Source organism: Argiope bruennichi, chromosome 5, assembly GCF_947563725.1.
Source record: "Argiope bruennichi chromosome 5, qqArgBrue1.1, whole genome shotgun sequence".
NCBI lineage: Eukaryota > Metazoa > Arthropoda > Arachnida > Araneae > Araneidae > Argiope > Argiope bruennichi.
This window is the reverse complement of record NC_079155.1, coordinates 105,563,336-105,591,163: the sequence shown is the minus strand read 5'-3', so window position 1 is coordinate 105,591,163 and position 27,828 is coordinate 105,563,336.

Here is a 27,828-nt window from a genome sequence, read left to right as displayed (position 1 = left end):
CTATCTATTTATGAAAATTCATAATAATTCATTGACGCTTGTAATCCTATTTATAGAATGTTACCTCCATGCATTTTCTTCCATAGCTAAATTGAATACATTCCATTTTTTACTCTTTGCTAGTCAAAGAAATCAAGCTTCTGAAGAATTTTCAGCCAGCATTCAATTAGTGAAATTTTAAAGTCAAAGTGTTGCCGTTTAATTTTTTTTTCTTTGATTTCTTTTTGGGGCATTAAAAATAAATCAAAACTAATTTTTACTTTTTGATATTTTTCTATATATTTCTAGAGTATATATCTAAAAGCAAGTTAACACGTTTTTTCTGTATTTCTATTTTGATATATACCTTTTTTACTATATTACTATATTAAAGTAGTTTTTAATATTTATATACATGAAGATGTTTTAAAACTATTTTACATTTAGATCCTTTTCACTAAACAAAACTACCCCCCCCCCAAAAAAAAAATTCCCAAACAATTTATTCTTAGTTTTATACTTTCAAAATATTTTGAAAGAAGTTTAGCGAAATCTATGCTTTAAAATAATTTGAACATTAACGGATTAACTATAAAAAAATAATAAATAATAAAACATAAATATTTTTAAAAATTCTAATTTTGGGCATTCTATGATTCCTATCAGAAAAGGAAATTCAACAATGAAATTTATTTAACAGCAAACTCGCTAACAAGTTAAAATCATTACATTTTAGCATTCTCTTACCGACAAATCCAATTTACTCTTTGACCCTTTCCTCCATAAACGGTGCTAAACTGCAACATCCCGAAATACTTTTAGAATAATTTCACATAATCCAGTAGCCTTCGTTTCCCGCTAATTGCAATATTAAGTACCCAGAGGACTGAATTGCTTATGCAAATGGCTGAGCATAGGGCTGTCAATCAAAAATAACGATCCCAAAATTGTGCAGATGGGGTTCTTGATTAAGCATTCAACTTGGCTGAGTGTTAACTAATTTGACGGTTGCCGAAATAATTGCTGCGCTTTCTTAAAACAATGTGACATGTGTCAAGGAACACAGTTCGGATCTAACGAGTTGGGCGGAATCGATTAATTGATGAAATGTAGTACCAACTATCGATAGAAAGACACGATGGAGTTAAAGGAATAAATAATGCGAAGAAATTTAAAAAGGATTTCAGACTTGCAGTTATCAAAAAGCTATTTTGTTACGATTTCGTACCAAATTAGAAAGCATTTTAGTAAAAAGTTTGTGACTTCTCTCTTAATGAAATAAGCTTTAATATGTTTTTTAGATTTTGTATGCAGTTTTCTAGAGTAAATTTTAAAGTACTCTTTTACATCTAGTACTGAAGAAAAGTAAATAGATAAATGGAATGTATGGATTTGAAAAATAATAAAGAATAACAACTTGAAAATATTGAGTGAATATAAATACATAAAACTTGCCCAATGCAGACACTTTTTTATGATTCAGAAAAATAAACAACAATCCGCTAAAACAAATTAATAGAAGCTACAACTTTCATTAGTTAAATTTAAAATTTCAAAGTTAACGTAAATAATTAAAAATGTGAATTTCCTTAGCAACTTAGAAATATCTTGATTAATCTTACTTTTAGACAACATTCGAAAGTTAAATAGACAATTTTGGTAAAAATTTCTGGGAGATATCTTATATCTGAATTTGAAAGAAAGATTTCCTTAACTACTTCGCGATTACCTCTATAATAATTAAAAGCGAAGTTAACTATATTATTAATATTACTTCTGTAATAGTTAACAATGGTTTGCGTTTACATAAAAGGAATGCCCTAAGCACTTCTTCAGACAAATGAATTTTTCATTCAGTGTTTCACAGGAATATCTAGACTCTAGAATGTTAAAGATTATGCTATACAAGTTATAAATTTGTGCACCTGTCTTAAATAACTTGGACAGTAATTTGAACTTTTAATATTGTGACATAGACAATCACTGAATGATTGATTGAATTGAACAAAGGAAGTGATAATGCGACAACTTTTGAATGAATACTTCAGAGCAACCTCAGTTATATATAATCTTTTAATTTAATTTAAATTCTAATTAATTTCCTAGTTTTTATTATCAATTAGCAATACTACTTTATTCTAAAATGTTCTCTTAGTTTCCTAAATCTCATTTTTTAATTAAATTATTTCTAATACACGCTCTAAAAAATTGATGACCATTGCAATTTCTCACGCCGCAAACGAAAGGCTAAAATTCTATAACGCCTACGACATAGTTTCAAAGATACCCAAGATTTCCTTTCCTAAATCGATATGTGTCAATGAAATTCCTATCAGAATCACTTAGGGAAAAATTTAAAATTCCTTGTTTTTGTGTTTTGTTGACATGTTCCGTTTTTGTTTTTGTGTACAAACCTTGTGCTACCAAGGAAAATCAAATTATATATATATATATATATATATATATATATATATATATATATATATCCCTTGGGTTGCGAGTTCGAACCCCGCCGACCAAAGACTCCTCGTGTGTGTGGTGGCTGGCGCACGTATAAATATGTCATGGTCACAAAGTCTTCCATTTTGAGAGTAATACTGAGGGTTCTGGATCAGGGGTGATTGATTCATGTATGAAGTCCGCCCTGTAAAGAGGGTTATGACGTGTATGTAGTTAAGTCGTACTCTTGGACCTAGATGGCACTATTGAAAAACAAGAGACGCGCCTTCGGCTTAAAATCACTGATTTCAAAAGTCGGTAGGCTTGTCTATGGCAAGTGCCATTAGAAAAAACAACAACATGTATGTGATTGCACAGACTGTTTAATGGTTTAATCTTTGACGTAATTAGTTCAATAAAAATCAATAAAATAATACTCAATATAAAATTCAATAAAAATCTACACTTTTGATGCTGAAACTGTGTACATAATTTCATTTATCTAGATATTTGCAATTATTGTACTCTTTTGTACTCGGGCAGACAGACAGATTTCTTGGAAATAGATTTCGTTTATAATTTCTTAGAATGTTTCAAATTCTGGGAATGCAAAATTTCTGAAACAATATATAAAAAATTACAGCAAAAAAAAAAATTCTTTCATATGCAAAAAATCGTGTATCAAATTTCATCCGTTTACCTCAAAACTTTTTTTGTTTTAAAATGTTTTTAATTTTAAATTATCGAATCACTATAAAGCAGACGGAGTTTAAGATATTACTGATTTCTTAACGATTCCAGCCATAAAATTATATAAATGGCAAATTTCTTTATTTTCCATAAGAGATTGCTCGTTTGCCTGATGTATGTGAAAATGATACTCCAAGTTTAATGCCTAGTCATTTTCTACGTTCGTGCCATATAAATAAAAGAGCTAAAGTAAAACTATCCCCTGCTTCCCATAACAGATTTCCACAATGGCATTAATCTGAGAAAATAACTCAAGTAATTCCAAGAAAATGATAGATAGATTATTTGAGTAATTTCCACCGTAAGTAAAAACAGTAACATGGAGAGAGTATATAACTGAAATGATGGTAATTTAAAAAAAGAGTATAATTTACGTAACATTAAATGAGTTTTGGAGAAAAATCAATGATGTAATTCCAGAAAGTGATTCCAGAGTTGTGAATGAAAACTCATAATGTAATGAAATTATTTGGATCATTTTCTGTGTTAAAACTAGAAAATAATAATGCCTGCCTGTAAATATTTATTTAAGCGGCGATTTGTTGGTACTAATGCTAATTATCTCATAATGAATGTATAAAACTATTTTTTAACGTATGAAAACTGTATTATTTCTGTCAAAAACTGAATAAAATATTTTTTCACTCAAGTAGTTGTGTTCGTGTATACTACTTTATAAAAGACCATTCCTATAAAACTTCTTACTTAATTAGTTTTCTTTTGTTACAGGTACTACAGATGTACTCCCAGAATTTCTTTTCCACTGCTAATAGAGTGATAGATATGCTGCACCAAGGAAATATCAGAACCAATAGAACGCATCACCTTTAAATTGCAGAATACCTCATTATTCTCGACAAAATAGTCTGTATATACTCTGATTATTCTGTAGGTAATTTTATTAAAAATTACGAGTGCTTGAAATGGCCATGTAGGCAGATAAATAGCGAAATTTAGGTTAAGAACTGGGAACTTTTTGAATACAGAATATAGGACCACTACAGAAATACACTTTCCTACAGAAATACAGTTTCAAAGCCACAGAATAAGGTTCAATTAATGGGCAGAAATTATTTGTATTTATTTAAAACCAATATTGCTAAATTTTAGATGACGGATGGCTGAAATCTCAAATAAGCTTCTGAAAATGGAGTTTCAAACCGAGAAAAGAACAGTAAAAAATGGTTTGAAGTCTTTTGAAATGGTATGCGCTGCTCTTTCAACCATAAATAACCAATAAATGAAACTAGAGATTCCTTTTTTTCTGCAAGATATGTATAAACTCATAAGAAAAATGTTGAAGTAAATATTAATAAAAATCCAAAATAATATTTCCAAATATACTCTTAATTCTTTTTGAAATCTGAAAAACGCCATTCCAGCTGACTGTCGCAGACCAGTATTGCAGTATAATGTCTCAGGTCAGACAATATATTCCAAAGATATTTATAAGCTATATTACTAACTTTGTAGTGAATATGATGTATGGTTTTGAAATCTCATTAGGAAACTTGTTTCAAAGACACAAGAAAAGAATAAAAAAATCATCCTCAAAAGCATAAATTTACTCACAAATCAAATACCTTTGTTTTAGTCACTACGAATGAAAAATGCATTATCAAGAAATCCTCTTTCTCAAATAATATTTTTTTTCTCTGTTGTGTTTCTGAGCAGACAAAATTGCTTCAACTATTCATTCCTGTTGTTTATCAATAGATTTCTTTACATCACGCAAAACTAAAATTTCACTTTTTCTTTTTCATTCTTTTTACTATTATTCTCTTTCTACTTCATCCTCGGCGCTTTTTTACCTTCGCCATTTTTTTTTTCTTTCTAATTTTGCTACTCTTTTTAAACAAATTTCGCTGGAGCACGCGATGCTTCTAAAAAGTAATGAAATGCATTGTTGAAAGTTTATCGGCGATAGTTCTTGCAACATTCACTGACGCTGAAAATCACTCCCTCCTTTATTTTTTCCATCAAAGAAAAGAAATAAGAAAGCGAAACATTCCATTATTTCATTTCAATGGCATGTAATCAGACTCAGCTTAAAATTACTACTATTTCCTTTGTGAAGCGAAACAAAGCAAGAAGGGAAAGATATTTTCTGGTGTGTGCTACGACTCTATCATAGCTGCACAGATTAAGAGAATGGGCTGAAAATAATCCCTCGAAGTGTCGGGAAGATTTAAAGCGCTGCAGATAATAAAAACTAAGAGATGGCAGTTGTAAAACAAAATGTAACATAAATTGTTCGAAGAGCATATAATACCTAGTACTTTACTACTTTTCTGTCGTTAATAAACTCTACGCTCCTTTTTTATTATGAATAAAAACCTCCTTTATCTTGCGTAAAATATATCAACCTGTAATGGTAAACCTACGAAGATTACTTTCAACGGTAAAACATGAATTTCGCATAGTTAAAAATATAGTTTTACTTCCTTATAATCAAGATAAACATTTCTAGTTTAATTTTATCTGAATATTAAATAGAATATAAATTTAAATATTGTGGTACGGCTTGACAATAGTATTTTATACCATTATTTAATGAAATTGTAAGGAAATTTTAAAAAATACATTTAATCTCTAGAAAATATTTATTTCCTTTAAAAATTAGATTCTTTAAGGCTTGCTTTTCAATTTTAGATTTTATAGTTATGAACTGAATTAATTAGAAGTAATATGTTTCTGTAATTAAAAAATAAAAGCTAACAATTTACTATGATAGAAAGAAACGCTAATTTTAATTTTCAGTTTAATATTATGAAAAAACAAAGGATATTCGGTGAAATTGAAGATATTTATTTTCTTCAAAAATTAGATTCTTTAAGGCTTGCTATTCAATTTTAGTTTTTATAGTTATGAACTATTTTGAAGTAATTAGAAGTAGTATGTTTCTTTAATTGAAAACATCCATTTTCATTTTCATTTTAATATTACGAAAAAACAAAGGTTGTTCAGTGAAACTGAAGATATATTACTCTCATTCTTTGTAAAATATTAGTTTGTGTTCACAAATTAAGTGAATTTTTAAATGAGTAGGCATAGTAAACAGTAAGGATTTCAACTAGTTTATAATATTTATATAATTATATTCATTTCGAAACCTTTGGAATTCTATCTTAGCATGTAATTTATAATATATCTTTATAATTTGAAATTGTGATAGAAAATCTGATTTTTAACCTTCTTATGACTTTATGCAATGCATTTAGCAAAAATTTGCATATTTTTACTCTATACATTATAGTTTTCATTTCTTAGATTCAGAATTTCAAAAAAAAAAAAAATCATCCAGAATCAATTAACTAGATAATAAATATGGTAATGCGCCATAGCCTACTGATTTGGGTTCATAACTGTTTTATATTTCTTTAAAAAATTGAATTCAATTTAACCAGTTGATGCAACCTAGTTTAAATGCAGTTAAGAAAGTTTGTATTAACACATTTCAAGTTATTCGACTGTCTATTATTCAGTAGGCAACAAAAGAATTGTTTTAGATTTTTTTCTCATTTGATGTTACTTATCTTAATTAGTTCCATATAAGGGTGCATCAGTACAACGGTAAAAATCTTTCAGGAGAGACAGAGTACACCTAGACGATGAAAAATCACCTAGCAATACATGGTCAGAAACGCTTTCCTGGCACGGTTGTGACGACACAAAAAGCATGAAAGGAAGAACACGAAAAGGGTAAGAAAGTCTGTCTATTATTCTAAGTACAGCAAAAATCTAAGGGGAAAGAACATAATTAAACAATGATCTTCATCAAAGATTGGAAGAAAAGAATTACGACTCCAAACCGTGATGTAGGCCTCACATCTCCGGCCAATTGAAGATCTAAAGTTAGCGAAAACATTGGCCGTGTCCCAGACTTTCCCAGTTGCTGCCACAAAGCGTACAATAGGGCCCTCAACACTATTAATGAGCGTTTACTACACCAGTGTCTTGACCTACCCCCAGAAGAAGTAATCAAAGCAAGTGGAGTCTGGCGATCGAGGGGGTCAGCGCACTGGACCACCCCGCCAGATCCACTTTAACCCATATGTCCCATATGTTGCATTGAGCTCGAAAAGAATGTTAATGCTATAACGGGCAGTTGCTCCATCATACTGAAACCACATTTAAGAATGCTTAGTAGCGGATACATGTGTGTGTGTCGTCCAACAGCTCGGCAATACTTGCTGAAGGAAGAGTAGGCAGTTTCTAACTGTCAGTCCTCGTACAGCCTTACTTGTTGTACCACAAGTAAGGCTGTACGAAGTGGTTGTCCTGCGATGCCGGTCCATGACGTTTACGCCAGTCAAGGACTTCTCAGCATTTTTACTGTACTAAGAATATGTTATTAAGTGTACTAACATGTTTTCTCATCTTGTTTGTGTCCTTCCTTTCTTATGTTTTATGTCGTCACTACGGGGCCAGGAAAGCTTTTCCGACCATGCACTGCTATGTGATTTCCCATCGTCTAAGTGTACTCTGTCTCTTCTGAAGGTTTGAAATCGCTGTACTGATACACCCTGTATATTCAGTTTATCATGATTTAATTATTTCTTCAAATCTTTTCGTGAAACACAATTATAGAGCATATAATTTTCACATACTATATTATTATATTACATTTTCAACCTATATTACATGATATTCAAAAGTGATTAAATTGTCTGATTTCATAAAATATAATAGAAAACGGGATATGAAGGGAAAAAAATTACTTAAAAATGTCATGGATTAGACACCATGGTTTTATAAAAAAAAAATATTTTTTAGATATGTTTATTTAGAGGTTTAGATATGCCGTATAAAAATTATAGGCTGGATTCGCATACAGGTTAAAAGTAAACGTTTCTTTTGTCGTAAAATAATGAGAAAGAATGAACTCAAAGAACGCACGCTATGTATGCATCATAACATGAAAAAAAAAAGCGTTAAAAGTAATTTGATTAAGAGGAAACGCTCCTTACAGGAAGTACGTGAAACAAAAAAGTCATCTTTCATAAATAAATGTCTATTTGATTATTAACGTAGATTACATTACAGTCATTTTGGCAGCATAAATATGCAAGTCCAGTAGCTAACTGAATGTAAATACTATGATAAAAGCTGCTTCAAACGTCAGTCATGTTATTGGAAAAAAATATCTTCCATTCTTGGTCACTTGAAGAGAGATTCTATTGGCTGCAGAAATATTTTGTGAACGATCATTAATTTGGTTGTTTTATTCAACGATAAAAAAAAATCAATGTATTTTAAGAATCTGCGTATTTTTCTGTAATTATTTTCAAAATTTACATTAGAAATAAAATACACATTAATTCTGATGATATTATTTTCAATTTGTTATAATTTTTCAATGCTTTCACGTATATAAATAGTTTAAAAAAAATTGTGATATCTCCAAAAATATCTTACTTTATATGAATCTTCATGTTTAAAACCTAATAGAGTTCATAAAAATTATTTGAATACAACGCTTCTACTTAACATGCTTATAAAAATGAAATGTAATAATTGATTTTTTAAGTTCTTTAGGATATACTGAAGTTTTGAAAATTTGTACAATTAATGTTTCTCAATAATAATAGACTATTTTATTAATATTACAGCTCTTAATTATAAATTAATGTATTAATTTAGTTAATAATTTTAGTGATTTAACAGTGATGATGGCAGCTAAAAATCGATTTCAGAATTATTAATATTTATATTCCGTAATATTTATAAACATGGATTATAAAATATATAAAAGACCTACAGAATAATAAAAATAAAATAACTTTAAACACCATTTTATTACTGTAATAAAAAGTAAGAAATAATATATTTTTCAACAAAAAATGAAACAATATTTTAAAGAAAATAAAACACAATGTAGTCATAAGGAAGTCATTCATGGATATTTATTGAAGGTAAAGGTATTAAGGTATTGTAAATTATATTAAAATTCCAATTTACTTAAAATTAGTCTTATTATTTTATTAGAATCTCACGCGATTAATGATATTAAAATTCAATTCTACTTAGAATTTGTCTAATTATTTCATCAGAATCTCACGTGATTAATAGTTCGTTTTGAGATTCAAATATTTGATAAAAAATATAACTAAAAATAAAATCAACATTATAAATAAAACAAGTAATTTTAAATTTTATTAAAAGAATATACTGTTGCTAATGTTACCTAGAGTATTTATTATTTTAGTAGAACATTAAATATATGTTACTTAAAAATCAGAATATTTATTCTTAAAATTCTAAAATATTGAAAGAATGTAATTTTTTCTAGAAAGAAATTTTATTTGATTGCTTAGAATACGAATATTAAATTAGAGTGAGTCAGCCAGCAATAGTGGTTTGTATATTGCATTTCAGCAGTTGACAGAGATCGATTCACTGCTAAGGTTTCGTTGTTTTTCAATATTTTTTTAAGCCATGATGAAAATCATAAGAAATAAAGACTAAAAATTAGAAAATAGTAAAACAAAAGTCCAAATTCATTATCAGTGCATTAGAAAGGAGAAACAAAACTTTTTTTAATCAAAAAACTTGAGATCAAAATTATAATCTTAAAAGCACAAGGTACAGAAAATAACAGGCGATAGATATAAAACCACACTGTGTGTCAGCAGAAAAGAAACAGTAAAATATTAAAGATAAATTTTATAAAAATACACTGCGTATCATAAGAAACAATGAAATATTAAAGATAAATTTCATAAAAACTACACTGCGTATCATAAGAAACAATGAAATATTAAAGTTAATTTTATAAATATTACACTGTGTATCATAAGAAACAATAAAATATTAAAGATAATTTTTATAAAAATACACTGTGTTATCATAAAAAGCAATGAAATATTAAAAAATAAATTCCATAACAACTATACTGTGTATTATAAGAAACAATGAAATATTAAAGATTAATTTTATAAAAATTAAAATACATTATATATACGAGTGCAATTACATCATTCAATATGCACTTAATGCAACGAGTAACATGAACTCAATAACAAAGGGTAGAAATGCAATGTCCTACATAAATTTCGAATTTATCTGAACTTACGACATGTTTTTCAAGAAGTTAAGATCGTTATATGATGTAACTATGAATTTTGTTTTCCTGTAAAAGAAAATGTTTTTCGTATCTTGTTTCCATGTACAGAATTCAGAAAATGAAAAATAAAAACAATTCTTAAGGTATCCGAATAGGCTCTAAAGTTATTTTTAACTTAAAAATTCGAAAATGTTTTTTATGATTTCAAAATAAAGCTCAAACTAAGTAGATTCTAAAGCAGTCTTTTAAAAAAAATACATGTAATATAAAACTACAAATACTGCTTTTTTAGTAATATATAAAATATAAAATGTAACTAGAAATAGTGATATTTTCCACCAGAAGTGAAAGTTTTATTTAAATTTTGCCTTAAATTTCTCCAAAAATAATATTTAAAAGGTTTATATCAACACCTTGAATACCGAGACACAAAATGCTTATTTTCAGCAATTCCGTTAAATTGATGGAAGACGAAATTTGTTTCTAATGTAACTGGATGAACCAATCAGCAAGGGCATTTTCAAATAGCAATTTCATTTTCTGAATAATGAATATTTCACTATGACTGATTCATGGAATACATAACTGAAAAGCAATTCAATAAAATTTCATGGTTATGTATGTGTTAAATACTCTTGAAGGTATAATAGACACTGGATTTTAAGATGGCTTTATTTAGTCATGATGTTTACAGACACTTTCAATTTAAATTATAGAATTATTTTGACGAAAAAAATCAATGACAAGTTAAAATGTTCATAAAATATTTATTTATTAAAATATATTTTTATCTTGTAGTCTATAGAGGTAGTGCATCTTCCCCGTGATCTCGTCGTCCCAGGTTCGAATCCCGTTTCGGACATGGTTGTTCTTCATCTGTGTTCTATCTGTGAGGTGTGTGAATGTACCCCCCCCCCTGTAAATAAGGGTTGTGCAAGCGAATGTGTGAGTTTCATCTTCATATGAGCCAGAAGTTAGACTTCTGCCCTTGGGTGCTCAGGGGTCTTTACCCTCAGAAGTTACTGCACCCCCTTTCCGTGGTAACGCGGACACGACATCATCACCTTGTACTCTACTACATTTTAAATAGTCTGTGAAGTTTTTATGTGATATAAAAATTAAATTTTTTCATTATTGTTTTTTTTTTTTTTTTTTTTTTTTTTTTTACTTTGGCTGATTTTCCTAACCCTGAATTTTTTAATAAAATTGCCTTAACTAGGCAATTTGAAAAAAAAAAAAAATAGCAGCAAAATATAATTTTTTTAATTTTAACTATGACCATTTAAAGCTATTCATTTACTTGGCATTATAAAAAAAATGAATGAATCATATTTTTAAAAAATTCACCTTCGATCATTGGCAGCTATTTTAAATAAAAATTCTCATTTATATCTTCATAATCTCGATGCATGTCAACAAAGATCGTTTAGATTTATTTGACATGTAAAAAACAAGCTGAGAGTGCTCTGGAAATTTTTCTTTGCCAATGTTCTTTCTAATACGATGCATCCTTTTCATCATTTGGAACAGTCCTTATATATTTGAGAATCCTTTCTTTTATTCTTCATATGAGCTAGAAGTCAGACTTCTGCCCTCGGGTGCTCAGGGGTCTTTACCCTCAGAAGTTACTGCACCCCCTTTCCGTGGTAACGCGGACACGACATCATCACCTTGTACTCTACTACATTTTAAATAGTCTGTGAAGTTTTTATGTGATATAAAAATTAAATTTTTTCATTATTGTTTTTTTTTTTTTTTTTTTTTTTTTACTTTGGCTGATTTTCCTAACCCTGAATTTTTTAATAAAATTGCCTTAACTAGGCAATTTGAAAAAAAAAAAAATAGCAGCAAAATATAATTTTTTTAATTTTAACTATGACCATTTAAAGCTATTCATTTACTTGGCATTATAAAAAAAATGAATGAATCATATTTTTAAAAAATTCACCTTCGATCATTGGCAGCTATTTTAAATAAAAATTCTCATTTATATCTTCATAATCTCGATGCATGTCAACAAAGATCATTTAGATTTATTTGACATGTAAAAAACAAGCTGAGAGTGCTCTGGAAATTTTTCTTTGCCAATGTTCTTTCTAATACGATGCATCCTTTTCATCATTTGGAACAGTCCTTATATATTTGAGAATCCTTTCTTTTATTCTTCATATGAGCTAGAAGTCAGACTTCTGCCCTCGGGTGCTCAGGGGTCTTTACCCTCAGAAGTTACTGCACCCCCTTTCCGTGGTAACGCGGACACGACATCATCACCTTGTACTCTACTACATTTTAAATAGTCTGTGAAGTTTTTATGTGATATAAAAATTAAATTTTTTCATTATTGTTTTTTTTTTTTTTTTTTTTACTTTGGCTGATTTTCCTAACCCTGAATTTTTTAATAAAATTGCCTTAACTAGGCAATTTGAAAAAAAAAAAAAATAGCAGCAAAATATAATTTTTTTAATTTTAACTATGACCATTTAAAGCTATTCATTTACTTGGCATTATAAAAAAAATGAATGAATCATATTTTTAAAAAATTCACCTTCGATCATTGGCAGCTATTTTAAATAAAAATTCTCATTTATATCTTCATAATCTCGATGCATGTCAACAAAGATCATTTAGATTTATTTGACATGTAAAAAACAAGCTGAGAGTGCTCTGGAAATTTTTCTTTGCCAATGTTCTTTCTAATACGATGCATCCTTTTCATCATTTGGAACAGTCCTTATATATTTGAGAATCCTTTCTTTTATTCTTCATATGAGCTAGAAGTCAGACTTCTGCCCTCGGGTGCTCAGGGGTCTTTACCCTCAGAAGTTACTGCACCCCCTTTCCGTGGTAACGCGGACACGACATAATCACCTTGTACTCTACTACATTTTAAATAGTTTGCAAAGTATTTATGTGATATAAAAATTAAATTTTTTCATTATTCTTTTTTTACTTCGGCTGATTTTTCTAAGGCTGAAATTTTTAATCAAATTTCCTTAACTAAGCAATTTGAAAAAAAAATAGCAGCAAAATATAATTTCTTTACTTCTAACTATGGCCATTTAAAGCTATTCATTTACTTGACATTATAAAAAAATGAATGAATCATATTTTTAAAACATTCACCTTCGATCATTGGCGGCTATTTTAAATAAAAATTCTCATTTATATCTTCATAATCTCGATGCATGTCAACAAAGATCGTTTAGATTTATTTGACATGTAAAAAACAAGCTGAGAGTGCTCTGGAAATTTTTCTTTGCCAATATTCTTTCTAATACGATGCATCCTTTTCATCATTTGGAACAGTCCTTATATATTTGAGAATCCTTTCTTTTATTATAGTTTTGCTCCTTTTATTTATTCTTTTTGCTGAAACCCTTTCCTTTTATAATCCTTGGAACTACAGAAAAGTAACAATGTCCATGAAAGCAAAGACATCAAAAATTACAACTCTATACACAGATTATACAACTTCAATATATTTTTTTATTTATATTGAATTTAATTGGAAGTGGAACACACGCTAACTCTAAAATTCATAGTGGTTAGTGAGGTTGTGCTCGCTTGACTATAATGGCGAAAAATTTATTAGTCAGTTTTTAAAAAGTCTCCTCCTATCAAGACGGTTGTTATCGTCCTACTTACATCAACTGCTAATCAATTAAACATTTTCACGTGAATATTACATTTATCTTACGAAAGTCGAAATATTCGAGCCCCTTGTGTATTCCATTGATATCATAAGCTTGTATCTGTTCCAAATTTACTGATTCAATATTGTGATCTTATATATCCAAATCAGAAAATCAGGCATTCGCGTTTTTTGCTACGCAAGATCTGCCGAGCGGAATACAAATGTTTAAAATTCTTGAGATAAATCCTCTAAATTTCACGAATATAAATATTTGTTTTCAAAATAATGTGAATGATAAGTCGCGGTAATGATCTAGTCGCAGAGTGGGTTCAAAAATCAGAAACCATTCTTTTTGTTTAAATATCCGATTCATGCTCGGCATTTATACGAGCTTGGTTCGCTGATCAACAAACTAGATCCCCTAATCTTCTAGACAGAGTTTATCTTTCAATATATGATAATATTTACATCATAATATGCAACGATTGACTCCAAATATATAGAAAATGCGATTAGATGACAAATATTATTAGAAGATTACATATGAAAGATTATTAGCCAATTCAACCAATAACTATTATTCATACAACAATATAGACAAACGTAAAAAAAAAAAAAAAAAAACTATCTTTGGCGCTGCATACAAATACGCTCTTGGAAAAAAATACTACCCTCCATATCAGCAAAGGAAAAAAATTTCTTAAAATTGATTCTAGTTTACACCTCTACCTCTGCTTTCTCTGATTTCCTGCCAATGTCAAACTGCTGACACCAGCTAACGATGTTCCTAATTTAACTCCGATCAATGATTTCTTTACGATATTTTCCAAGTGTAGCAAGAAGCCACGTGATACCATCAAAATTATGTCATAGTCTCTTCTTCCAATAAGCAGGGTTCACACGAGACCAACTATTGTGAGCAGTTGAAGATCACTTGACTGCAATGAGACAATTGCAAATAATTGTCCCGATGAGGCAACCATTTGCCATTGTCCAGTTGGGGTCATGTGATGTTCCTGAAGTAGACGTGGCCTTCCATTGCGCGCAATAGTTAGCCTCTTGTGGAAGTTGCCATTATCTACTAAAGCAGCGTAGCATCATCAAAAATATGTCATAGTCTCTTCTTCCAGTAATGTACTAGAGCATACTAAATGATTGGTGAGATCAATATTCACCTAATCTTAATGAAGGCGTGAAGCTTATTACTACTATCAGTGACCGCCATGATGTAAACTAGGCTCCATGACATTACACTGCAAGTGCAACTGATTGTTGATGTGATATTTTTATGAATTTTACGTGAATGTTGGAATGTTTTTTTCATAATTAGACTGAAAAAATTGAATTCTTTTCTATATAAATGGCTATTGTTTTGGTGTGTGACTTGCTATTCCTTAAGAACAATAATGCTATTTACGAGACCAGTTATTTATTGCTAAAGAGTCCATAAACTGCATACTTCTGCTTATCGTGCAGAGATTTAGATCGCCATCTACAGACGAACTGAAATTACAATGACTTCAAAGATGTTTCACGTTTCTTCTAAATGACTGAAGTTTCGAAGTCGGTAGTTTTACAGAAAGTCTTTGGAAAAAGTATCATGGAAGTGAAATGTTTGAAGCAATGTTTTCTGAAATTCTGGTCTTAAAGGTAAGTAAAATATAAAACTGAATATTTTCTGTAATTAAATTATGAAATGCGAATCTAAAACTGAAAAAGTCATCTGCCGTTAAATTTTATTTCATTTTTGATCATCTTTAAAAATATTTGATAAAATACTTAAAGTTCAAATAAAAGATGAAAGAATGATTTTTAGTTATTGTTTTCATTATGAAACATTCTAGGAATATTTTTGTAGTAAAATTCATTTGCCTGATCTTTTATTATAGAATAATTTGTGTTAATGGAAAGAAATATTTAATTATTGTCGAGTTAATTAAATTTAATTATTAAAATTAATTATTAATTTATTTCTAGCATGCACTTCAAGGGTTTCATAATTTGCCTTTATTAAAATATAATTTAATCATTAATAATATGAATTTTTTTTATACGGTAAGATTTTGTATTCTTTTTTTTTTTTTTTCATAATCTTATAACAGTTTCTTGTGCACGTGTTTTAATAATGTTAAATGTAACAAAATTATTGAAAAAATATTACGAATACTGCTATTAATTAAGCAGCTATTTTAAGAATGATAAAAAAGCTTCAAAGTTTGTGCCGAAATATTTATCTCTAATATAATAATATTTCTTAAATACATTTAATTGGAATTACTTGATATAAGCTGAAATTTGGTATACTTTTCTATATGCTTTGAGATGTGATACAAATGTGTTGATTGAAATGTGCGTATAGTTTTTATGATGTAATTTCTCATGAAATTATTTTAATAATATTTTGAACTAATTTATTAAAATATTAATTTACTTTATACGAAATTCCTGGTAGAATAATTCAAAAAGGAATTTCAAAACCTCTGGTATATTTCATCAGTCTATAAACCTTTTTAATACTGGTTAAAAATAATTGTAGAACTGGAAGTATTAAAGAATTAAGTTATTCTAATCCTTTTATGATAAAAATTGTTTATCTATTGCGTACGCAATGCATCTTATAAGATTAGATGGTATTTCGTAGTTTGATATTTGATCTTATACTTCGTGCAACAAGGATAGGAGGAAATTTTTAAAAATAAATGAAGACTATTTAATTTCTATCTTGTGGTGTAAATATTAAGATTAAGATTTATTATCATATAAATGTTGGATCCTTTGCTGATAATAGGAAATAGTAGTTCAGAACCATATCCAGTGATAGATAGATTAAATTTGTCAAAATTCTGGAAGTCACTGAAAAACAAATTTTGTATATTTAACTATTTTTGCAAATACTTTTATTATTTTTGCATATTCGTTTCATGTATTGCTGTTTTCATTTCCTATTATATTTCCAACTTTTTTCATATTTAGTGTATTTTTGCTTTTATTTCATTGCTTATTTCAATTTATTTCATAGATAATCTTGTTATTTCTTTCATATTTTCTTAAAGTTGAACTTCAGACTAATCACTCCTCATCTTTTCGGATCAGTTTGCCGGTTGATTGTTTCATTATTTTCCTTAATGCTTTGGCAGAGTGAGATAACTAAACATTTCTGGTTATCCGATGACTGACGGAACAAATTTATTACACACATCGTCACTATATAATTAAAAGTGACAAATTCAAAAGAAAAGGGAATTTGAATTCAAGTTTTAAAAATATTTATTATTAAGAATCCAAATGTTTAACAATTAAATGAATTCTTAGAGGTTTAATAAAATTTATATTATAAAGAATTAAAATATCTGTTACATGAAAATGTGTGCATATTAGTGTGTACGCATCATTTATTTTACATTGATTGTAGATTTATATACAATTTTCCTATTATAAAAATAACATTTTAAAACAATTGGAATGCATTAATTCGCTTTTCCTTTTCTTTGGGCTTAGCCACTTTTTCTTCCAAAGTATCAAATATGGACAATAACTCTTTAATTTAACATCCTCTCATTCTAAAACTTTGTTTAAATAATTGTGTAAATACTTTTTACGAAAGAATAATGTGCCTAAACCAATTTAACATACAACATAGTCTTTCCAAAATATTTGTCCTGGTTAAAAATGAGACACTAATGCGCCATTAAAATATTGATCCCATTGATTTAAAGTATTAAAAATATTTATATTGATTATTATTTTTATGAATATGAAATAAAACATATTTTCATCATTAAATCTGCGTAAAGATTTTAATGCAACTCTATTATTTAAAACTTTATCAAGATATTTTTAAAGTTATATATGTTATGTGCATACTTTGCAGTGCTAATGCATATAACTTATCATAAATACTAGCCGTTTTTGGAGATCAAATTGATAGCATAAATTTTGTAATGCCAAGCGAAATACATCTGATCGCGCCAATTAAAAGTGTTGTTGAAATTAAATATTTATTATTGAATATCACTCACTGATTATGTATGCACGCAAATTGGCAAAATCAACCCATTTGTCGAGGCTGGAGTGAATCTCAAAGTTTGCAGTATCGCTCGGAAATGGCGAATAAAAATTGACGACGTATTTAAGTATTTTGAGCTTTTATATACATTTAAAAAAATGGCAAAAAAAAATTGAACCATGGGTTTGGGCTGTGAAACTATTCTTTTTGTCACTTGCAATATATAATCTGTAAATCAATAAGCTTCAAAAATTGCAAAATTAAGAATAATGCAAATTATACTGTATATATTCTTCTCAAGAACAAAGCAGTATGATGAAATATCGGGAAATTACCAAATATGGTACTGATTTGACAATAATTGAACTAAAATTGATTTTAAAAAATTAAGCTTATAAATAACTAGAAATCATTTGTCCCATAATTAATGTATGATGTAAGTCATAGTTCTTGCCGAATAAACCCATTAAGCGACACATGAAAATTTCTGCTCATACATCATTTTACAAAATAATAGAGGAAAATAAAAGATAAAAAAAAGCGCACAAGGTTTTTGAAATACTTTTTTAATTAAATACTTTTAAGTAAAAATACTTCGTTGCTTAAAAAAATGGAATTGTTTTTACATTATAATTTAATGTAGTAAGATACTGAATGCCGAAATATTCATTAATTCCCTATACCTTGTTCACTAAAATTTAACTGATATTTGAAATAATTAGCTTTTAAAACTCGTTTAGCATAATCTTATGAAAATTTCAAGCTTCTTATTATCTTTTTAACTTTACGACTCAGCATACAAATGATTCAATTTACCATTTTATGTTCCGATTCAAAATAATGACTAGAAATTATTAACGAAAATAAAACTTATCCGTACCCAATATGGCGTCTCAACTGATATGGTATTTCGTGGTATCGTTAAGATAAATCGGAGCTAGTAAAAGTTTATTTGTGAAGTTTTTACGTATTTCTTCTATGAGCGTGGTAGTGAAAACCAATTAGTTCTGCTCATTAAATTTGCCCATTATGGCACGCAGAAGACACACCCCAAAACATGGACGCTGAAATGAAAAAAATTACTATAATAACATTTCCTTTGGATAACTAATCTATGGGAGGAAAACGGCATCTGTAGAATTCGTAATGACGACAAAAAAGTCGAGAGAAAGACCCAAAAGAAAGGTTAAATTTCTGGGTAGTTTCTTTTACATGTACTACAAAATTTTTCATGTTTTCAACACCGTTGAAATGTAACGGAAGCTCGTCAATTGTTGACATTTTAAATGATTACATTAACATTTCAGGATTTGACTTTTAATAGTATTCTCAACATTTTTTAAATGTTAGTAAATGATTTTTTTTTAATTTTGGAGGGATTAATTTATCTAGTGTAACCAGATTAAATTAAATTGGCCATTAAGGTTAATTAATTTAGATAACTAATTTAAAAAATTTCCGAAATTGTGATCTTTTTAATGCTTGAACAAGTTTCTTTAGGGCCGGGATAGCCTAGTTGGTAGGGCGTTGGATTCGCGTCAATTGGGTTGCGAGTTCGAACTCCTCCGGCCGAAGACTCTCCATGTGTGTGGTGGCTGGCGCATGTATAAATCTGTCGTGGTCAGAAAGTCTTCCATATCGAGAGAAATATCGCTGGAGGTACTGAATCAGGGGTGATCGTTCTCTGATTCAGGTCTAAATTACAATCTGTGGATAAGTGAATAAAACGCATGGATGAAGTCCGTCCCGTGAAAAGAGTTGTGGCGCTTGTGTAGCTAAAGTCTTACTCTTGGTCCTAGATGACGCTACTGAAAAAACAAGAGACGCACCCTTGACTTAAAATCCCTGACTTCTAAAGTCAGTGGGCTTGTCTATGACAAGTGCCATTAGAAACAACAATAAGTTTCTTTATAAAATCGCTAGAATTTTGTTTCTGAATCTATTTTTCGATAAGTTGCAATGACATACATTTATTATGTCATTGCAACATTATATTTGAATTTACATACATTTTAATGCTATTTTACATATTTAAATGCTATTCTCAAATGCCAATCTTTGATAGAATTTTATTACGGGGAACCTCTTAAATTAGAATCTAATGTATATTTTTGTTCAAACAAGTATAATTTCTCAATATGCTCTACAGTTCCTGAACTAGAGAATAAGTCGTCTATTCGTTTCGAAATGATTTATAAAGGATTTAGTGCTTATCCTATTTTTTGTATGAATGTTAATTAAATGCTCTTGATTTGTCCCTTTTTATATTCATTTGCAAAGGTTTTATATTTAAAAAAGATAATTAGGTTTGGTTCTTAAAAAAAGTTTGGCTTTGGAATCCCCCCCCCCCCAACTTTTAACTATACGCAGATGATGACTGCCTTGTATTGACTGTTGTGGATGGATTAATCTGTAGGAAGAATAAAAGAAAAGATTTTTCCTTTATAATTTTTTTAAAAAAACTAACTATATAACTAATTAGCTGTGTTTTTTGAAAATACTGCGCAGGAGGTCCTCTCTTTTTACTAGCCAACAAATCCGATTGCAGGATCGTATTCCAATTCATTCTCACAGTTTAATTATTAAAACGCGGTTTCGTATTTACCATAATTTTTTTCAAATGCATTTACATGAATGATGATTATAAATGGGAAATATGTTTACTGTAGCATGTTCAAACTTTCTCTAAATGTTTGAACATGTAAATTTTTATTAAAAACGGTCTTTGTTATCAGAACTAAGCTTAGTTTAGTTTAGTTATATTAATGTCTCGCTTTAAAGCAACACTAGGGTAATTTTCGGACGGGCCTCGTAATCTTGAGCCTCGGTCAGGTGACGAGGACGATAACTGAGATGGCACCCCCTCTCCATATCACACCAGTGGGACGACGTTTGGCCCGGACGGTTTAACCTGTATCACAACGGTTCTTCGGGGGAATCGGGTCTCGAATTTGAAAGAACTAAGATTCTCAGTTGAAACAACTAAGCACTGTAGAGTTTTTGTCACAGAATTTCAAATAAAATTTTAATCAGCATCATTCTGGTTTTTGTTTTTAATTTTTGTGAAAAAAAATCGGGTTTTTTTAATTGTGATTGTTAGAGAATTAGAGCTAGAGATTTTCAAATAAAGCTTCCGCAAATCCGACCAAGCACATTTTTGGAATTTTGTCTGTCTATGAAATGATAGTTCATAATACTTTGAACCGGATGGAAGTACACATACAATAAATTTATCTATCTGTCCGGTTACTATAAAATGTAAAGACCCAAACAAATTTTTTGTACATATTTAGCATCTAAATTTTGAACCTACATTATATTTTGATTCAAACCCTTCATATATATTATATCTCGATTCAAAACCCTTCAAGGATTCGACAACTGTTATCTGTAGAGATTTGCCATCTTAAAAACATAACCCAGAAATGCAATGATTTCAATAAATGAAATTCGGTATCTGATATTGTTTATGAAAATAGTAACTCTCTGTAAAATTTTCATTTCAATCATTTAAAAAAGAAATGAAAACTAAAATGCTTATTCGGTTTTCTTTATAATATAATGAATTACAAAATTTTCATATCTGCAAAACTAAAGCACAAAAGGAAAGTCTTCTTTTAAGGTATGCAACTCCAATTTATCAAAAAATATCCAGTCCTTATTTTATTTTTCTGAGTGAGGTGCTTAATATCCAACCTTTCACCTGATCTATATTCCCATGAACGATACTTGTACTTTATATGCAACACTGTTTAACCTTTTTCATATTTGTAGAGTCGGAATTTTTTAATAAATTGTTTTCTTTCCTTTGATTCTTTAATTTCTACAGTTTTAAAATTTTGATTAATATATTATGTTCTGTAAGTAATAAGTTTTAAATTATTGATGAAAGTAGGCTTCTTAAAATTATCAAGAGATTCCAGATGATTATACTGATGACTTATGAAATAAATTAAAAGCTGAATAGGTATGCAAATTAATAATTACTTTCCTATTACATAGTATTAATAATTCTACTTAATTATTAATCATTTAATGAATAATAATTGTCGTTGAATGTATAAGATTGTATAAATATTAAAGCAATTACTTTTCAATGTGTTTTAAATATTTCCATGAAATGAGCAAAAAATATTCCCCTTAGAATGTTCAACATTTGGTTAATCAACAATAAGTTCAACAAATCGTACAATCAGATAATTACAACAAATCGTACGTTCAATAAATCATACAATGAACGGTGAATGAAATCCAAGATGATTGTAGAATGGTTTTATTCCATAAGAAAATACGAAGCGTCGATAGAAAAATATAGCCAATTTGTACACAAATAATGATTCCTGTTGAAATTCTCAGCCACAAGAATAGAAGAGCAGAATAGCTGTCAGAGGGCACAGCTAGAAAACTCGCTCTGCGATCAATACTGCGAAGAAAAAATCACCACTCTCGTGAAAGCTCTTTTTAGTCTTGCTTCAGCTATGTAATTCTCCGGAAGAGTTTCCAGATCCCGGATCTTAATAGACATAGCCAACTATATTACATTTCCGAGAACCTTCATTTTTGATGTTGTTCGTGTTGCCACATTAATCGCTCATTGATCTGGCATCCATTAAGAATAGGTATAGATTTTTATCATAAGCTGAATTATATGTCGTAGAGAAAACTTATAACAAATTCGTAACAATATAAATAATTAATGATTGCAAAATTATAAAATTCATGAAATTTCATTTTCACAATTTTTACTTAGTTTTTAATGTAATAAACAATTTATTATATCTAATTTTCAGGGTTTAATCGATTCAATTATTGAAAGTAGTTAAATTGGTAATATATTAATGATTTCTTAGTGTTATTGTAATTTTATAATTTTTATTTGAATTTGATATCAGTTATCAATAATTAAACTAACATTTAATTTCTTGTCTTAATCAGTATTTTTCATATTATGATCACTCATCAATATTGACAAGTGTAATAAAATTTAGAAATCAATCTACATCTTAATAATGGAAAAAAAAATCGCATTAAATTCATATCGTCTGCAAAGAAAAAAAAATTCTAAAAGTTTAATCTTCTTTCTTATTGTCTGAAGAATATTTAATGTCAGTTTTCTTCAAATAATAATTTCAAACGATGCCAATATATATTGCTAAAAAATGTATTTCATATGCATATATTGAATTCTTGATTCTATAATTAGTTGTATATTTATAGAAACTGCAGTTCGGTTTTTTTAGAGTCAATTATAAAGGAAGTTAATATTTAATGGATGGAAATATTTTAATTAAAATGGAATTCTCATTGCTAAAATTGCTTTTATATTTTATAATGCATCTGCCATCCAGGGAAAAAGTTATTTTTATATGATGGGAGCAAAATATATTAACATTTTATAATTGGAAAGAAATTTATATTAATTGCTTTTACAGAAAGAAAATTTGAACAATACAGCTGCTATGAAGTAATTTTAGTCAAATGGTATTTTAATCGAAACTTGAATTGCTGAAGATGTTTCAGCTAGAGTGTAAATTAGATATAAGCCCGAAGGACTTTATTATGCATTTCAATACGAAGGCGTTTGGAATGTGTATGTTTCTTTGACTTCACTGTACAGGCCAAATTTGACGTTTCTTGCAAGATTATAAACGCTTTTAAAGCATACAAAACCTAATTTTGATTAACCCTCCAAACTGGTGCACTAGTTAACTTAAGATTTCTTCAGATTCTTTATAACAATGTCTTCCACGGCGCCAACTATCAAATTGTATGACAAATAACCATGATTATCATTACATAACTTAGCATCACCTCTCACTCTGTTATTAAAAACCAATGATTGTAATGCGATGCAGCTTTTCCCAAATACAAAACATTATCTTTCAAAAGTAACTAATAATCTTCAGTTAATAAGATGCAACGCTTTAAATAATATGATAAATAAAATAAAGAAGAAAAAAATGATAAAAAAATACTTTTAAAAAAAGTTTAAATTTTGTATATTCTTAAGACTTATTAAATGCATCTAATTGATCTTAATAATTTTATGTTAAATTCGGGAAGAATTTCTATATCGCATTCATGATGAGATTTTCAATTAATATCTTTATATTCATTTATTACAACTCTAATGTAATTCATTTAATATCTCTAATATACCCTCTGAGGTATATATATTAAATATAACAGCTCATCTAATAAAGATATGAATTAGTTCCTCTTTAATCATCGAATAGTTTCTATTATATCGGGTCTACAGTTTCCCTACACCAATTTGAAAGATTTGATTGAAATGAGATGACATCTTTTGAAGGCTTCATGTAATTAAACATTATAATCAGGATGACTGTATAGTTGAGTATTTCAAATGTAATCGTTACTACTGAAAATTAGAAATTAATTTTAAAGAAATTTAAGCATCAATTTTTCCTTCATTATGGAATGTTATAAACAAATGCTTCATGCATTTTCGATTAAATTTTCCTCTCTGAGAGATAATTGAGTGAAGCAAAACTTGCATGCCTTATTTTTCCCTATTCTTCTAGATATTTCAATTTGCAACCAAATATGATAAAAAAAACATTTTGATTTATGCAAAAATTTAATTAAAAACTTACATTTGAAATTAGTTATCGAATGTTTTTTTTTCTTTAAAGAATTAAATCGTCGTCTTATTTCAAATTTTAGAGCCAGGGAAAACGGTTCCAAGAATTTTTGAATAATAATGGAATTCTGAGTACTTTTTTTCCACCAGAACTTTTTCACTTGTCAAAAACGAGAAAAGTTTAAGAAGTCTTGGGGCAAATAAAATAGTTCCCATTATTTCCAAAAACTAGCTTACCTTCCAATTGGAAATCGGAAAACTTTATTACACGAGAAAAAAAAATTAAAATGAAGAAAGTTTTAAAATATTGTTTTTCTCCTGGTACTCGAGGCCCAATTTTTCACCGCATCAAATGCTCCAATTTATTTAGCAGACTGATTTCTCTTTTTCATAGCATCAGGATCTAAGATTTCTTTTGGATAGTTGATATTCAGACCATAATTAATGCGAGGTGGATTTGCACAAATTAAAACTCCTTCCTAACTTCCATCTTTCTGGATCAAGTCTGGAGTTTTAATATGCAACTTCCGCAAGAGGATAAACAGAGATTCGATTTAGCGTATCTTATTTCAGCGGGACTCCTAAGCCCTTTTGATTAGGTTCGCGTCTTTGGGTTTTTTTTAAATATTGATTTATTTGGAGTTCTTTTAAAGTATACTACTACTTCTGCAAGATTCTGCTGCTTTTGTCTTAAAATTTTCTGTTTTCATTTTCTGATAAGATATTTCCGACCAATCCAATTTTCCTTTGTCTCTCGGACTCGAGTCTTGAAATAAAGCTCATTTCACGAAGCTACTTCGATCATTAATAGTGCTTTTTTTTGTTGTTGTTTCGGTTAAGTTTCGATGTATGGGCTATTTCATTGAGGATATGTGTGTGTGTTTTGAAATGAGGTTGGGAAACATTAAAAATAACTCAAAATTCAATAAAGCGTAAATAAAATAGAAATGCTTCATTTTGCTTGCAATTTTTTTTCGGAAAACTGTTTCTGCTGAAAGTAGATAAAATCCTCTTAAAAGGTGCATTAATGTCTGTTAGTTGAAAATTGATTTTGTTTTTTTCAGTGAGTGAAGCAAATAATTTCATTTTAATTTAAATACTTTTTAAGTACTTAGCTTGCGAAAAATTGATATTTCTTCAGCAAGAGACTGTATGTCGATATTCATAATCTGTTTAAATATGAATAAGGCTTTCTTATGGAACTTATATCGTAGGTATGTTTTTTTAGTCGTATTTGGTTAATCAGCGATTCTCAGAATGGGATTGGTGAAAAAAGCACTTGAAAATGTCAAATCCTTGACAGAGAATAGAGTAGTCTAAAAATAACTGAAAATCGGCTCCTAATATTTATATTGCCATGATTCTTGTATATTCTGGAATCTTCCTTTTTATCGCCAAAGCTATCAAATTTGTTCCTATGTAACCAAATTTGCTGGTTATTTTTCAGACAACCATTTAGTACCCATTGAGAATATCTGCAAATCTCTATTCATTACTATGTGACAAACTGCGCAGAGAAACAATATTACGGATTTGTAACAACCTTTATATTTGAATGCAAACATTTTTAAGATATACATTTCTTATTTATTTGTATATACAAACTTTAATTATACTTGGAAGCAGGTAAAATGTTGTTATAAAGATTTTATCATTTGTAATTCAAATGGCATTCAGTAAAATTATTACCGATGAAATCTAATGGGAAATAAATATCAAAAATATTTAAAATATATTGTTAAATTTATTTTAATTATTTAAGTATCGTTCTATAAAACATTTTCTTACTTTTGAAATTATTGGAGATTTCTTTTTCTCAATTTTTCCTGTATAAAAATGTAAGTTTTTTTCTATACGATTTTTCATTGGTTATCGAAGGTTTATCTTCATCGGTTTGTTTCCATACTGTTACTATGATGGTTAATTTTAAGTTTGAAATCGCTATTATGATGATTAATTTCAATCCGAAATCGCCGCCATTAAGGTGATTAATTTCAATGCTTTCATCAAGTAAATTTTCTTTACAATCAGCAAATTATCCATGTAAGTTTTTTCTATAAGAGTTTTCATTTGTTATCGAAGGTTTATCTTCATCGGTTTGTTTCCATACTGTTACTATGATGGTTAATTTTAAGTTTGAAATCGCTATTATGATGATTAATTTCAATCCGAAATCGCCGCCATTAAGGTGATTAATTTCAATGCTTTCATCAAGTAAATTTTCTTTACAATCAGCAAACTATCCATGTAAGTTTTTTCTATAAGATTTTTCATTTGTTATCGAAGGTTTATCTTCATCGGTTTGTTTCCATACTGTTACTATGATGGTTAATTTTAAGTTTGAAATCGCTATTATGATGATTAATTTCAATCCGAAATCGCCGCCATTAAGGTGATTAATTTCAATGCTTTCATCAAGTAAATTTTCTTTACAATCAGCAAATTATCCATTTTAAGATTATCATTATCAACACCACTTCCAAAATCGTGAGTTGATGCGTTCATAATATATTCTACTAATTTGAATTTATTTATTCAAAACATAACTGAATCGGCTCAATTTTTATTATTTCATTGTATTTATTGACAATTTCCTAGTGACGGTGAAAATAGACTTTGCTTTTAGACCATAAAAATCGATCTGAACAAACAGAATACATGGCAAATATCTCTCCAGAACTTGTGAAAAGAATAGCGATGACTGATATCTGAAACCTACAGGAATACTAATAGTTATTATCCAAGAAATGCGTAGGTCACGCGGTGGCCTGGTGGTAAGGTCTCGGCTTCGAAACCGGAGAGTTTCAGGTTCAAGATCAGATTCCACCGAAGAATCTGTGGTGGTAACATTATAAGCCAGTTAACAACTTCCAAAGAAGAGTGTACACTTTTATCTAGTGGCTTTGTTACTCGGCTATGAACCCTAACGTTGCGAGTTCGAACCATCAACATGCACATTGGTGACCCTGGTTCTGAACAACCGCATCCTTCGTTCTGCTGTCGTGGCTCCATCTACCGGCAACAACCACTCACACACGCTCGCCATAACACTTGGCGCGATAACAACGTTCGTCGCTCGCCATAACACCTGGCGCGATAATCACGTTCGTAGCTCGCCATAACTGGCGCGATAAAACTCTACCGACTCACTGGTGGGGGACTATTGTGGTGGTAACATTATAAGCCAGTTAACAACTTCCGGAGAAGAGTGTACACTTTTGTCTATTGGCTTTGTTACTCGGCTATGAACCCTAACGTTGCGAGTTCGAACCATCAACCTGCACAAATCGTCGTGTAAGCGGGTCTGGTGCAAGTTAAATGTCCTGGCCAAACGTCCTCCCGCTGGTGTG